Source organism: Psammomys obesus, unplaced genomic scaffold, assembly GCF_907164565.1.
Source record: "Psammomys obesus unplaced genomic scaffold, mPsaObe1.curated_primary_1811, whole genome shotgun sequence".
Lineage (NCBI taxonomy): Eukaryota > Metazoa > Chordata > Mammalia > Rodentia > Muridae > Psammomys > Psammomys obesus.
Window position 1 is genome coordinate 24,337,738 of NW_026592118.1, and position 17,476 is coordinate 24,355,213.

A 17,476-nucleotide genomic window follows, 5' to 3' on the forward strand; every position below is an offset into this window, starting at 1 on the left:
ATCTCTGCCTCTGTTGTCTTGGAGTACCCAGTTCTCTTTTCTATCTATTAGCGTGAAAGCTTGAAAGCTTTCATGAAGCAAGCCTGCCATATTTAGGAGAGCAATTTGGGAGCAAGCCAATGGTGACCTCAATCAAGTGTCGGGTAAATATGAAAAAGGCCTTCATTACAACGACACTCCATAAAGTAAATTTTCTCAAAGTCACATAAATCTTAAGCCCCTAATTCCTCTGTTGGTTCTTCAAAGGAGGCTTACCCCTACCTAATTTCTCAGTTGCAGCCCGGTGAGTGATTCAGAAGAGGACTAAAAGGCTAAGGTAGGTCCAGACAATTAATGTACTCAAACAATGAAAACAGCAGAAGTGTTTTTGCTCTAAATTTATGGCAATGTGCTTCATGACAATGAAATTGTCATCAGATCATTTGCCAGTTATTGAATCAAATTATTTGATGTCTGTTGTTGTGTTGCTTGTATTACTTGTATATTCTTTTTTTTTTATTTGTTGGTCAACTATTCCTGAAATCAAACTTTTTTAAATTTTTTAATATTAGTTACAGTTTATTAACTGTAGATACAGTTTTCCAGCTGTATCCCACTCCCTCATTCCCTCCGAATCCCACCTCCCTCCCTCCCTCATCTTCTCCCTGCCCCTTTCCAAGTCCACAGATAGGGGAGGACCTCCTCCCCTTTCATCTGGCCCTGGTTTATCAGGTATCTTCAGGACTAGCTGCCAAGTCCTCCTCTTTGTCCTAGCAGGAATGCTCCTCCCTAGGGCTGGGGGAGGTCAAAGAGCCCACCATTGAGTTCATATCAGAAATAGTCCCTGTTCCTCTTAATAGGGTACCCTCTTAGATACTGACCTACTATGGGCTACATCTGAGCAGAGGTTCTAGGTTATATCCATACATGGTCCTTGGTTGGATAAACAGTCTCATAAAAGACCCCTGTGCCCAGATATATTTGGTCCTTGTGGAGATCCTGTCCTCTCCAGATCATATTAACTCTCCCTTTTTTCATATGATTCCCTGCACTCTGTCGAAGGTTTGGTTATGAGTCTCAGTATCTGCTTTGATACACATGCTGGAGAGGTTGTGGAGAAAGGAGAACCCTCTCCAATTGCTGGTGGGAATGTAAACTGGTACAACCACTTTGGAAATCAATCTGGTGCTTTCTCAGACAATTAGGAATAATACTTCCTCAAGATCCAGCTATACCACTTCTAGGCATATATCCAAAAGATGCTCAATCATGTTTGTAGCAGCTTTATTTGTAATAGCCAGAACCTGGAAACAACTCACATATCCATCAATGAAGGAATGGATATAGAAATTGTGGTATTTTTATACAATGGAATACTACTCAGCAATTAAAAATAAGGAAACCATGAAATTTGCAGGCAAATGGTGGGTTCTAGAAAAGATCATTCTGAGTGAGGTATCCCAGAAAGAGAAAGACACACATGGTATATACTCACTTACATAGATCTATAAGATATGATAAACATACTGAAATCTATATACCTAAAGAAAATAAACAAGAAAGAAGACCAGGGATAAGATGATCAACCCTCACTTAGAAAGAAAAATGGGATAGACACTGGATGTAGGAGAAAACAAGTAACAGGACAGGAGCCTACCGCAGAGGGCTTCTGAAAGACTTGTATATTCTTGGTATTAATAACTTATCAAAATAATTTGAACAATTCCATCTTTAACTATCCCTAAAGTTGTCATGTATTCTGATGGAATTTACTTTGCCATGAATAAGGTTTTAGTTTGAAAATGTTTTAGTTTAGTTTAGTAACTTTTTAACATATGCTTTTAGGAAATTAATTCTCCTCTAACAATACCTTGTCCACACCAATTTCCCAACACATTTTCTAGTAAGTCTCTTCTACTATTTTTTAGGTCTTCTATTTGTATTAATTCATAAAGCTTCATTCTTCTACATTTAGATATCTAGTTTTCACATCAACATTTGTGAGAGATTATTGACTTTCCAAAGTATTTTTCTGGTAACTTTGTAGAAAAAGCAGTTGTCTATCAATACAAATGGCCAACAGGTATATGATAAATCCTTATGATCAGTAATAATTATATAAGTACACATCAAAAATATAATGTCATTGTCTCTACACAGTAAGACTGGCTATTATCAAAAGGGCAGAAAATTTTCAGGCATAATGGCATGTATTCGCAATGCTAGTTCTCAGGAAACATAGGGAAAGAAATGATTAATTCAAGATTATCCAGAGCAACAAAGAGTAACTCAAACAATAAGGGATTAAGCTAGTGGCTCAATATACAATATTTTCCTAGAATGAACAGTGAAATTTTCATTTGAAATAATGCAAATTTGTAAGTTATTATGAAAACAGTATAGAACTTACAAAAAAAATACCTTTTGTTTTAGAATCCCGCCATTAAGTGCATACCCAAACAAAAGAGACCTTGAATGTTGAAGAGATATATACATTCCTACATTTATTTTCAAGATATGCAAACAACCTGAATGTTCATCAGTAGATGACAGTACAAAACCACACAATGAAATATTCTTAAGCGATTTTAAAAAAATAAACTTTTACTTTCAGAAACGTGCATGATCACAAAGGGAAGTTATCAGGTGAATTAGCCAAGCACAAAAAGACAAACACAACATCACATATTCTCATTTATGGGTAGGAATTAAAAAAATAATTATCTTACAGAAATAGACGATAATTTGTCCCCGAACACTTACAAACAAGAGAGTGTAGAAGGAAACTGGATAACTATTACAAGATTATACTTAAGTGGTAAAAATTTCTAATGATCTATAGGACAGTAAGAATAATAATAGCTAATAAAAGTTACTATTCATTGAAAATAGGAGAGCATCTGAATATTTCAAGGCAAAGAATTAGTTTTGGAGAGGATAGATCTCTCTCACACACACACTGAATTAGGACACATACACTAAATTAGGTTATCACACACCAAAAACATGTACTGAAATAATACAGTGCACCTCAAGGATATCTGTAGTTGCATTGCATCAGTTAAAAACTCTAATATTCTTTAATTTAAAAAGCTTTAGAAAACTAACTTCAAGGAGCTCAACTAATAATAACAGAGTAACTAGACATAATTGGAAATAGCTCATTACTGTGATCTACCCAAAGTCTTGCACCAGTATTTTTATAAGAAAAATGATCACTCTACATTCTGGTTAAATGGTAAGAAATGGACAAGCAAAATTTATTAAAAAGCACTGAATATGATCATCTATAAAATGTCTAATATTTGGCACAGTCTTAGAAGAGAGATGCTGTATGGCACAGAAAAAGAAAGTCAGGTAAAGAATGAAACTCATACAGTGTTGGCAAGAATGCCAATTAATATAGTCATTATGGAAAATAGTCTGGGGGTGCCTCCCAACCTAAGAACTGCTTGCTCTCATCCTTCCTTGTTGGAAAATAATAAAATTCAATGAATATGATTTTTTCTTAAAGCAAATTTGTATCTTGTCATTGATGTGTTCATCTTCAGTCCTGTGACAGTGCCTGACACATTCTGAATTCTCAAAAAGCATTTTCTGAATAAGTATCAATTAGTTAAATGAAGAAAATAAAACAGCCTAATCAAAGAGAGTGGTTGCTATTGGTACTTTAGATGAGGTCAGTGGAAAGCTCTTGGAGAAGCTGATGCCACCATCGGAACGTGGCATGCAGCCAGTTTCTTGAGGAATAAACTAAAAAAGAGTGTTGGAGCAAGGAATCAACAAAAGCAAAGGGCTTTGAGGATTGTGGGTGCAGACTTTGGCTTGTTCATAGTTCATTTATAATGAAAGCAAATTGGCTGTACAATCACATATATATATGGTATACACATATATAACCTGTTTAATCTGTATAATATATGTATGTTTTCAGGGTTGACCACTGGCACTTGTCAAACAATTGGAGTGTTCTTCCCTGGAGAGGACCACCTCTCCAGTCCAGCTTTCCTCAGTTACCTACAGGTTTTTTTGTGTGTAGGACTGAAGCCTTGTGGGCTTTTTCCCTATTGATTTTGGTATATCCATTTTAACTTAGTAGAATACACTGTTTGGGCTCTGAAGATTTTTCTGCCATATCCATCTGTATAATATTTCTCTCCTCATATTACCAAAGTAAGGGCAAATCATGCCTGCTCATTTTCTTAGATGTCTTATCACCAGGGTCTCTGCCAATAGCTATTTATGAAGTCCTCAAGACATGTTTCACATATACTCAGACACAAAATCTCATAATTCCACTATTATTTCACTTAACCCGTGTTTTCTTGTGAGGCTTCAAATGCCCCGAGAGTGACTCAAGAATACAGAGTCAATTATTTATATACCAAATTAATATGAAGTTCACTATCCCCTTCCAAGGCTAAAGAAAGTTAAAGGATGCAGGGTAATTGTTTTCTACCCTGATGTAGGTTACAGAATATCAAAGCAATGGTGCACGGTCCGATTGTAAGAACGGTACTGCCGACCCTTTAAGGTTGACTCATATTACTGCAGTGTTTTCCAATAGCAATGAGTATTTTTCTCTATTGTGCTCCTTTTATTGGACATTGATTTAATAGATTATATCACAGGTCCTCAGATACACTGAAATCAATTGACCCTCTCAATAGAAAGCAAACAAACTCTATCCCCAAATCACATTAAAACAGTGATTTAAGTGAACATATTATATAATTAATCAAAGTTATAGCACTCATTTATTTGATGTAGTTAGTGCATTTTCTCGGTGCAAAAGTGAAGCCTGCTGCGAACTGAAGATCTATGTCAATAAGCAATATGCTGTTTCCTTTCCAATTTGGAAATAATGGGACTATAAAATCATAGATAAAAATGACAGGGTATAGTGGTCATGATAGGCCAACTAGTATTTTACCTTTGATTCACACTCTCAGTTCCAACATAATCTAATATCATCCATATCATTCTGCAGAAGGCATTTTGCCTGAAAGCAGAGAACTGTGAAGACACTCTCAATGGGCAGCTGTTTATGACTGAAATTAGACACAAAAAAGGGCCTCAGTTCCTTCTCCTCACCCACCAACCAGGAATAGTAATGGGATGCAACGCAATGGGAAAAGAAGCTGTCAGATCCTGGAAATGTTTCCTTATTCAAAACAAAGAGACAGAAAGACAGACAGACAAAAATCACTCTTCTTAAATCCTTTGAAAACATGAGTAAGGAGAATTTTTTTCTTACCTGCAACACTGATTGTCAATTTGTAACAATTATGAGATGGTTTGGCTCAACATTGTGAAAACTGGGGGGTCCCAGACGGTGTCACCTACAGCTATTTGGCATCAAGAGAAGAAACTTCTTGCTGTATAAGAAAATGGGAGGGTGTGTCTCATGGGCAGATGACTAGCCAAGTTTCCTTTTACACTTCTTATAGATCTACTAATTCCATGATAGAGATTCTAACCACAACTTCTAGTTCTAATTGCCTTCCAAATATCAAACTTCAAACACCATTAAGAAAAATCCAGGGATACAATTTGCAATATATTAACACTTAGATGTTGCCAGACCACAATAAATGCTAAACAAAAGACAGTATCTTCACTGGGCCATGGTGGCACACACCTGTAATCCCTGCACTTAGGAGTTTGAGGTCAGCCTGGTCTACAGAATGAGGTCCAGGACAGCCAGGGCTACACAGGAAAACCCAGTCTTGAAAAAAACAAAAAGGCAGTATTTTCTTTCTGTGAGTTTTGAACTTAAATGACTAGTTGATTTGTATTTCTATAGTTTTTTTTATTTGCTCATTTTATGATCTCTTCCTTCTATCTGTGTATATCTATGTGTATGTTTGTGTGTACAGGAACACATTTATGCCATCAGTAGCAGAATTTTAGTAAGAAGCTAAACATTTTGATAGAAGATTAAATAAGAATTATTGATTACAAATTTTATATGTGCAATATAAAAATGGTCAAGGCTTAGATGGCTGTCCAATGAGCCTCATGCATATGCTTGTCTCCTCCACCCCAGCACCAGGATACAAATATGTGCCATCAAGTATAACGTTTTTACTCCAAGATAGTGTTTCACTGTGTAACTTCGGCTGGCCTGCAGATCACTATGTAGATCATGAACTCACAGAGATTTGCCTACATCTTCTCAGTGTTAGGACTAAAGGTTTGCATCACTACATCATGCTTTCTCTTTTAAATGTCAGTCTTTGTGCATATAAATATATATGAATATATCAGAGAGACAGAGAAAACAAGAGAGACTGAGAGTGAAAGAGAGAAATAGAAATAGTGAGAGAACAAGGAGAGTTAAAGGGTGGTTTGTTCAGAATTTTCTCCCTTCCCATTTTTGGAGATACAAAGAATAAAAAGACCTTTCATAAGATTACTACTCTAACTTGACATAGAACATAAGTTCTTCCAGAGACACCTACATTAACCTCATTCAAGAGGATTAAGAAAATTAAAGTAATACATGGCTCATTACTCTTCTGCAAACAACAGTTTTAGTAAAATAACCATAGTTTGTATGATTTAAATATTTTTGTCAAAACTGTTATAAAAATGTCCAATTTATTATTTTGGAACTGTATTTACTATAAGCTAAAATAAACATCTTTATTTCTAACATAATCAAAAAACTTTTAAATGAAAGTAAAACTCCTTTTGTGATAATATCTGAGCTTTTCATCTTTCCTGGAGTCAGTTTTAAAAACAGCATTTCCCAGTGGATTATAATATAAATACTCATGCACATCTAAATGCATATTTTTAACAGAAGGTTGAATTTCAAACATATGATAGGCAGACATTTTCTCTATTTTTTACCATAATATCTAAAGAAGACAAACTGTAATTTCTATGCCATCTAGTAAATACACACTTCCACTGGAGTCAGGAACTTTTGTCATCCTGACCACAAAGTTACAAAGAAATGAATAACAAATCTCCTACATATGTCTATAGAAGACTGAGAAAAAGATAGACTTCAATCCTTATAACCTGAACTGATGTGTTCCACCTATGAGAAGCACATTGCCATGGAGCTCATGTGAAACTCCTAAACACTATACCTCCACCTAGATTTAAGAAATCTTCCCAGTATTTCACCATGCCTAATGTTTCTGAATAACGTGAAAACAGCCATATGGACTTCTCAGGCCTCTACTAGAAAGTGATACACTGGATCTAAATCGAGCTATCTGAGCACTCCTTTTTTAAGATTTATTTATTTGTTTTATGTATATGAGCGCTCTACCTGCATGTACACCTTCATGCTAGAAGAGGGCATCACATACCAATACAGATGGTTGTGAGCCACCATGTAGTTCCTGGGAATTGAACTCAGGACCTCTGGAAAAATGCTCTTAACTTCTTAGCCATCTCTCCCTCCCTGAGGTATTGGAGACTCCTTAATGCTAAATGAGAACATTCAATGTCTAAGCCTTCTTTTAGTATTCCTGTTTGAGGTAACAAAAGCAAGAAAAGATAACTCATACCTATACTTACATTATGTGCCAATGACATGAAGTCAATTATATGCTCCCTCTAAAATGCATTGAAGAAGTTGGAGAAAATGACCTTGCTACACACAATTAACTAACATCTCAACAGCTCATTTCTAGTCTTTATTGAATATTCATACATACATTTATAGCAACAGCTCTGTGAACTTTGTGATCAAGGACCCAGGGCCAAGTTTCTACCTGGCAACTGTAGTCACTGTATTTGAAGTTCTACAACACTCATTGATGCAAACAAAACCAGTCTGTGCAGGTATTCATATCCAAGTGTTTGTTCTTTTTTTTAGGACCAGCTCTACATTGAATACTATATTAGAGATATCACAGTGGTTATAAAGATGCAGAAGTCTGTTAAGATGGTTCAGTGAATAAGAGCACAGCCTATGCAAGGATGAGGACCTAAGTTTATATTCTGAGCACCTACATGAAAAACCAGGCACGGCCACAAACTCATGACCTCAGTGCTGTACAGGACAGAGACAGGATTACTGCTGGTCAGCCAGATTAATCTAAAACAATAAAGTCCAGATTCAATGAGAGTCCCACCCTCAAGAAAATAAAGCAGAGAGAAATAGAGACATGGAGACCAAAGCAGGTATAGCTCTCAAGAAGAAAAACCAGAGAGCAGAGGGATTTTAAAAAAATGGAAACCTAATATTTCTCAAATGACCTCATCTGATTTTTCAGCTTAATGCTAGTCAGCGCATGTGGGTAAGCAAAGTAGATGAGTCAGATACATAGTGCATAACCACTTAAAAACACAAAATAGAGATTCAGGGTAGGGACCAATCCAGAAATAGGCCTCATTCACTCTCCAGACCAAATTACTGACCTGGGGAAAAAATAAGCAGACAAGTCTTGTTCTACTGGTAATAATAATTAACACTAGTGTGTGCTTCTTTAAAAACTCTGAAATACAAGATGTGACCAAATCAAACTATTTTGAAATAGCATAATGACATCCCAGAATAAATCCAAGTCAGATACACTGAAGACTATTTAAAGGATGACAACCATAACCAACTAGTAAATGGGGGAAATGCACACTGTAGTGCTTGAAATAAAAAAAAAATATGAGGCTTGCAAAGAAACAGGAAAATATACTTCATAATGAGAGAAAAAAAATCAATCAACTGACACCAAGCCAGGAAAAAAAAAAGACAATTTGAAAATCAATAAATTTTCCTGCATAAGTCAGAGAGCTGCAGTCATAGGACAAACCACCACCCTCAAACCTGAAAAAATGGTTTGCCTTCACACACATAGTATCACAAAATCATTTGGGGAAAAACACAACCTATAGAATATAAATACAGCGGTCATACCAAACTTCAAGTATGAGGATATGACATACTTAAGTCTTCTGTTTATAGTTTCTAAATATGAAGAGTCATCATGCTACTTCTCATTAGCTTTTAATAAATCAATGTAATAGCTCACAATACACTAAGGTCTTTATAAGCATGATAAGCATGTATGGCTTGACTTTAATAAATATCTGTATATTTTTGGAATAATGTTAATGCCTTCAAGGATTACTTAAATAAGAATCAACACTAAAAATTTAAAAATGCAGTGTTTTTCTTCAAATATGATTTTTTAAAACTGTACTTTTATATTTATATTTGCATGTGGATATATAAGAATTAGTCATTCTGGCAATTAACATAAATTTCAAGCTCTGTTCCTAGGCATTCAAATATACATCTTCTGAGATAACTGAACATTGAGTAAATTTATATGAATATTTTATCACATGATTCATAAAGTATGTCTTAGTTACCTTATATTGTACGCTGATATGGCATGAAATGACACAAAATTTTACTTGCGTTTTACTCTTTGCAGTCGGAATACCCACTCTCCCGACAGCTTCCTGGTTCTGTCTCAAAGTCAGTGTCATTAATAAATGGCATCCTTACAAGTTAGTGCTGTTGTGTTTAAACATGTCTAAACATCTACTGTTCTGCATTCACTGTTTGCCATCATTGTTGGCTTGCAGTTTGAACAGAGAAGAGGCAGAATTGCTAATTGAAACTTCATTTCCTTATTTCTACTGTCATCCCACTCCACTAACACTGTTGACTAAACCATGCTTTACATTAAAACATACGGACAACGGAGAAAGCTGTGTTTTAAAGGACATGTCTGGAGCTAAGGAGGTATCTCAGTGAGTTCAAATACTAAAAGTGCTAGATCTCAAGCTTTACAACTGTATTTTAATCCACTAAACCCCGATGGAAAAGAAATGATGCATAGAGAAACAAGGAAAGGGAGCGAGAGGCAGAGACCGGATGTGGTGGAGTTTGTCTGGAATCTTACCACTTCTATGAGGGGCAGAGATAAGGAAAATCACCAGGAGGCCTCTAGCCAGCTAGACTAGAGTAGGAACTAACATCAGAACGAGTAGAAGGCAAGAACTGAGCTCCTTAGGTTGTTCTTGAACCTCCGCATGCAGGCCTGTATTCACATATATACACACACAATAAATAAAGTAAATAAATAAATATTTTTTTAAAATACCATGTGTGTGTCTGCATATGTGTCTGTGTATGTATGTGCTTGCATGTGTGTGTGGTATATGTCCATACGAATGAAGGCCAGAGGAGAACGTCAAGTTTCCTTTTCTACGACTCTGCACCTCAATTTTTAGTCAATCTAACACTGAAACTCACACTAGGCCAGTAGCAAGCAAGCTGCTACAACCCTTAGGGCTCAATATACCACATTAGTGGAGCCACAGGTACAGACACACACAGTTTTTTTTTACTTGGGTGCCAGGATCCAAACCAAGCCCTCATTTTTATGTGGCAAGGACTCTTACTCATTGATCCAAATAATTAGTTAATTTGTTTGTTAATGTGCAGTCCTAGAGACTGAACCCACAGCCTCAGATTTACTGGGCAAGTGCTTTACAGATAAACTACACCCCTACTCTACTGTCCATTCAAAGCCCTGGGGCATTGAATGGAGATTGAGTGGAGATAAGAAATATGCTCAGACCCACTATTAAGTGGGAGCAAATGTCATTAGAGACACAGTTGCCTTCCAGAAATGTTAAGATAAACTTTAGAAAGGAATGTATTGTTTTAGTAATAAATAAATGATATGGCATTGAAAAATCAATCAATACAGACAGGTTAAAGATATGAAACCGTATAAATTTACGTCTTTAGAAATATCTCAGGTTTAGCTGGGATTGTGGGAATATTTCACCTATAAGTAATTTTTTTTCCAAAACTGAGGAAATCAAAGGTTAGATTAAAAAGAAACTATTCAAAAATTAATGTTCCAAAGTATGAAAATGCTATACAAAAGGTAATGACATTGATACTGTACTAACGATATTCTAAAGCAGGTCCTCATTATCAGAAACAAGTTGGGGACTGACCATCCACCACAAGGTTAAACATTACTGAAGCTTACTTAAGATCTATGTATGTCCGGTTTAGGGACAAATCCATTTAACATATTTTCACTGAACATTTCATTATCATTCATTAAATGTGTCAATTATGGATTTTAAGATGACTTATCACACATGTATATAATAAAATGTGATCATCTTGTATCCCTATTACATGCCCTGTTCCGTTCTTCCAGTTCCCTTCTCCCTCCAGCCCCTCCCACTCATGTATAATCATCTAGTTGTTTTCTCTTTTTAAGTTAAACAAAGAGAATAAGAAAATGAATCAATATGTAAAAAGAGATCCAGCAATACAGCTCAATACTAAAGGACTGGCATTAGATACTAGAAGAAAATATCAAATTCAGTAGTCAGAAATTCTTTCCTTTCTGAAAATTATGTCAGGCTAGTATTTGTTAGCTATGAAAAAAATGATTGGCTGAAAATGTAGATAATTAAAGTATGAAAATAATACGAAGTATAATAGCAATATATGATGTCATGATTCAACTTAGGAGATGAAAACTTAGACACACAACATTTAATAGATAATAATAAAATGAAAAATAATCTCAAAAAATAAAAAAGAGGAATGTTTTAAATAAGAAAATGAGTGATATGCACCTCACCTTTCCCTAGTTGATTCTGTAACTGATGGCTTGCTTAGTTGAGCAGCTATTTCTTAGGAGCAGAAGGCAACACCAGTTTCCTCCAGGAACATACCTTCAATATTCTGACCAGAGATGACTCTCTAAAGTGGCATTATGTGATGCATCTAGTTAAAACAAAGAATGGATGGCTCTGATTTGCATGTCTTTTCTCCCAACAAAATCTATTGGGCTGTCAAGGGAGTGTCTTTGTTTCTACAACTTTATCACTCGAAAGTACTAAAATGACTAAATTCAACCCCAGTCTCATAAAGAACACCTTTTCTGCCATTACTTTTTCTTAAGCAAAAAAATAAAATAGTAGAATGTGTTGTAAATAAGATGTGCTGTCAGCTATTATCCAAAAAGAAAAAAAAAAAAAAACACACAGGGACGTTTATGGAATTTTAGTTCCTTTCTTTTGCTGTTTATAGAAAGTCAAAGCCATGAAGTATTTTATTGCTTCTAATAGATCCAGACCATCTGCAAAAGAAGTTATCATCCTTGTCTCTTTTTTTTTAATTTATTTTTTAATGAAGTAAAGTTTATTCACTTTATATCCTAGCTGTAGCCCCCTCCTTCATTCATTCCCAATCCCACCCTCCCTCCCCCATCTCCTCTCATGCCCTTCCCCAATACCACTGATAGGGGAGGTCCTCCTCCCTTTCCCTCTGACCCTAGCCTATCAGTTCTCATCAGAACTGTTGTATTATCTTTCTCTGTGGCCTGGTAAGGCTACTCCTCCATTAGGGGGAGGTGATCAAAGAGCCCTGTCCGTTTTTACCTTATGGACTAACAGGGTCCTATGTTTTTTGGCACTGACTGCTCTGAATTAGATAGATAAGTCACAATTACATCAACCTTTTCAGAATTTAATGCTAGATCCTCTACTCTGCCCTGGGATAATGGGATACCTACTGCTATCCCACACCTCAGCCCCCAAGAGTATTTTTCAACTATTGCTTTACCTATTCATTCGGTAACTATTAAATATACCGTGTAACATATACTTTCCCTAATTACCAAAGAGATGACTGATTGAAACGTGAATTTCTTTCTTCCCTGGGCTACTGCCTGTGATAAAGATGTAGAGAAGGGCTGGAGAGATGATAATTTAGTGGGCAAGAGAACTTGCTCTGTAAGAATGAAGATGTGATGAGGACCTGAGCTTAAATCATCAGCACCCTGCCGCTCTCACTGAACAGCCAGCCTAACCAAAATTGGGAGGTTGCACTTAGTGAAAAAAAAAAAAATCCTGTCTCAAAGCAGTAAGGTAGAGAGCAATAGAAGCAGCCTCCACACACATGGTCATGGGTGTATGCTTTCATGTCACATGTCACACCGCATTCACGTGTGTGCATCTGTGCTCAAACATTAACAAAACAAAATAATTTTTAAAGTTGTAGATAGGTAAAAGATCAATGAAAAGTCAAGTACACAGTGTATTGAAAGGCAATATGCAATATGGAAAGAAGTTTTTTTAAAAAGCAAGACAGGGAAATTTTGGATTCTAATTTTACAAAATGAGGATCAGGAAACAGCATTCTTAATGTTGTTTAAGAAACAACATTAAAACCAGTAATGTTTGGTTTTTTACCATAGGTGTCTGGGCAATCTAGTCTCTGGTTCTTAGTCATCCAAACAGTGTTGGGTATGGGTTCCTTCTCAAGGAGAGAGCCTTAAGTCACCTCAGACATTAATTGGCCACTCCTACAAGTTCTGAGCCACCATTGCCCTGGCATATCTTCCAGACAGGACAGATGGTAGGCCAAAGGCTTGTGGCCTGGTTGGTTCCTGTGTTTCTCGATTGGTAGCCTGCAGAATACCTTCCCACACCAAAGTACATAGGGCTGTAGGTTCCATGAAGGCACTAGCTTGACTTCTCCATATTCAGTGATTTGTGTGGGTGTTGTCCTCCACAATGGGACCCTGCTGTCAGTTTGGAAAGAGCAATCTATTGTCTTGGCAACAGCCTGGGTTGTTTGGAGATGTCTATGGGACTCTCTTGGATAACAACTCAACTGAATGCAAACCAGTCTTGGTCCTGGAACCCTGTTTGGTGACAAGAGTGACTCTTGTTGTGACTCCATATCCCCAATTACTCGGAGTCCTCATCAGGGTCATCTTCATACATTCCAGGAAGTTGCCACTTTCGTAGGTTGCCACACCACCCTATAACTGACCCCCATTTCTAGCCATCTCTCCCCAGACTCTCTACCTCCACACCCATCCTCTCATGCCCCACTCCCTGTCCCTGTTCCCACCAGACCCAAGTCAGCCTTAAAATCCATTCTGTCTTTCCCTCCCAGGGAGATCTATACATGTCCCTTAGATCCTTCCTCTTTACCTAACCTCTCTAGGTCTATGGGTTCTAGCTTGGATATCATTTATTTAACTAATACTTACTTATAAACAAACACAGGCCATAGTTATCTTTCTGGATGACTTTTTTTTTTCTAGTTCCATTCATTTGCCTGCAAATTTCATGATGTCATATTTTTGGCATCTGAGTATTACTCCATTGTGTAAATGTACCACAGTTTCTTTATTCATTCTTCATTTGAGGAACAGCAAGGCTGTTTCCCATTTATAACTATTATGAATAAAGCTGCAGTGAACATGGTTGAGCAAGTGTCCAAGTTGTAGAATGGTGCATCCTTTGGGTGCTTAAGAGTGATATAGCTGCATCTTGAAGTATATTGATTCCCAACTTTCTGAGGAACTGCCATATTGATTTTCTTAGAGGCTGTACAAATTTTCACTCCTACCAGCAATGAAGGAGTGTTCTCCTTGCCACACATTGTTGCCAACATGAGCTGTCACTTATGTTTTTGATCTTAGCCATTCTGACAGCTGTAAGATGGAAGCTTGTTCTTTTCTAGTGAGAGACAAAAAGATCCAGAGTAGGGTGCTGGGGAGGAACTGGGAGGAGTAGAAGGAAACAAAACTATAATCAGGATATATTTTGAGAAAACAATCTATTTTCAATTTAAAAAATGAACAACAAAAAAAAAGCAATTTTAAGTAAACCTTAAAAGTGTTTGAGTAATTATTTACAAAGATATCTGAGGAAAGCTGGTTCAGAAGTCCCAATTCAGGTACACAAAAATCTCATCAAAGGAAGATAAAAAAAAAAAAAAACAAACCTAGAACCCAGGAAAGAATGAACAAAAATACAAACAAGAAAAACAGAGAGATTTAGAGACACGAATATAGCCTGAGGGCCCAAGAAATGTCTCGAGGGAATCATCTTTCGCTCTGAAACAGAGATCTAAGGAAAAAAACTGACAAGCTCCATTATAAGTATCAAGTGTCTGTGTTAACAAGGTGTTGAAGGAGAGGCAACTAACCAAGGTGGCTGCTATAATCAAGGAGTGAAGAGAATGGCAGTTCAACCAAGGAAGCAAACTATTACTTCGTTTAGAGGTGATGAGACATGGCCATAAAATGAAGATGTGGTGCTGAAAGAAGCAACGAAACTGCCTGACCACACGACTGTGGGACAACAGAGACAGAGAATAGAGGAACACTCAAAGGTTCTAGGGCTGATAAATTTCTTACTCAGTCTGTCAACCATCATTTCAAGAAAAAGAAAAAAAAATGAGAGGGCAAAGAGAAAAACCCAGGGATAAAGAAAAATTAAATTAGCATTAAAAATTTAAACTTGGTTAAACGTGTTTCCTATAAGAATGTGATTGGTATAAGGAGAAAGAAAAGAAGTTAAGTAAAATGCAAATTCTTCCATATGTTAGGTAATCAGGTTTTTTTTTCCTTCCTAACTTTATAAAACTAGGTTTTTCCTATTTATTAAAATGTAATGAGATACTATCAAAATCATGGCTTAGTTTTTTTTTTTAATGATTTATACCACTATAATAACAAAGCAAACTGAAGTTCTTTAAGCAACAAAAAAATAAGCCAAATCAGCCCAAAAATTCTTAAAGACATATTTCAGATTTTTGTATACTTTTATCTACCATCATAGATTTATTATACTCCTTACATCTTCTCTTCCTATAAATATAGTTGCCCCAGGTTCCTTTAAAAGATATGTGAGAATATTTCAATGCAAAGCAATCTCATGTCAATATATTCCTATTGCTAACTGATCCCTCTGCCATGATTTTTTTTCCTAAGTTAAAGCCAAACGGGCACATACTTCACCAATGAGGAAGAGACAAAATAAGCACAGCGGTAAAACTCACAAGTGGAGTCTTGCAATGTGACAGTCTACACGCAAAGGATGCTTAGAGTTGTACTGGTTATCTAAAATGGCCGTAATATTTCCTTCACTGTGTCAGAAGAGTTTTCATTAATTTTTAAGTGAACATACAAAGGAATGGTTTTATCATGGCATTTTCATACACACATCATTATGCTCTGTTTCAAAAGGTTCCTCTCCCTACTTTACCTTCCTGTAATTCCATTTAACTCGTATTCCTCTTCCATTCCCAATTTGTCCAGACATCTGCTCTCCTGTGACATGTACTCCATTATCTTCTGTTGCTGGTCCATTTTCTTAGTTTCAGTACATAGACACATGAATTAACCACCACACACACACACACACACACACATACACACACACACACACACACAAATACACACACTCCTATATTTATGTAAATGTTATACATACTTTTTTCTTTTTAAAATTTTTTGTTATCATTTATTACAATTTATTTAATTTGTATCCCAGCTGTGTCTCCCTCCCTCATCTCTTCCTAATCCCATCCTCCTTCCCTCTCCTTCCCCTATGCCGGTCCCCTAGTCCACTGACAGGTGAGGTCCTCCTCCCCTTCTATTTGACCACAGCCTATCAGGTCTCAAGACTGGTTGCCTTGTCTTCCTCTGTGACCTGAGAAGACTGCACCCCCCAGGGGGATGTACTCATAGAGCCTGTCACTGAGTTCATGCCAGAGAAAGCCCCTCCCATTATTAGGGTACCCACTTGGAGACTGAAGCTATGGTACATATATATATATTAATGTTGGTATTGTCTTTCTGAATCAGGCTTATTTTGCTTACCGTAATGATTTCGAGGTGCATCCATTTTCCTGCAATTATTATGATTCTGTATTTTTGTCTGGGTGAATGTAAACCATTACATTCATTACAGTTTTTTTTACTCATTTATCTTCTGATGGACAATTGAAGTGGTTCTATTTTCTAACTAATGTGAATGAAACAATAATAAAAATGGGTGTATGCATGGATCATTCAACACAATACATCATTAAAGGAACTAAATTCTCATGATATTTAGTGTTTATGAAGTCTGAAAAATTGAAATTAGATAGTGCTAACAAATATATAGCTATCCTCAAGTTCCCAGAAACAAAGTCATAAGATTTTAAAGAATAATACTATTAAGTCTTTAAAAATAAAGAAAATTAATAAGTAAGAAGGGAGATAAGTGAGGGTAGCAGAAAGCAAATAAATATGATCACAGTATATTACATGTATGTGTAGAAGTATTACAATAAAAATAAACATTTTTATAATTAGTAATTTTAAATAAAAGCATAATGCAACATCTGCCAAATGCAGCTGAAACAATACTCACAGGATTCCAGGTGAATTCTATCACATTTTGGAGGTACAAATAACAAAATTCTTTCGCCAAAACATTGTAGTAGAAAGTATTTCTGCATTTGTGATAGCATGACAATAAAACATTTTTTTTTTTAATTTACACCAAGTCCAACTATGGTTGCATTTGTTTTTAAATAGATGCTAAAACTACAAAGAAATAGTCTAGCCTTTAGAATATAGTTTTAAAGGGGATATGAGAAAATTGCAACCTGATAAAAGGTAGCTAAGTGAAATTTTTAACACTATAATTGTGTGTGTGTGTGTGTGTGTGTGTGTGTGTGTGTGTGTGTGTGTGT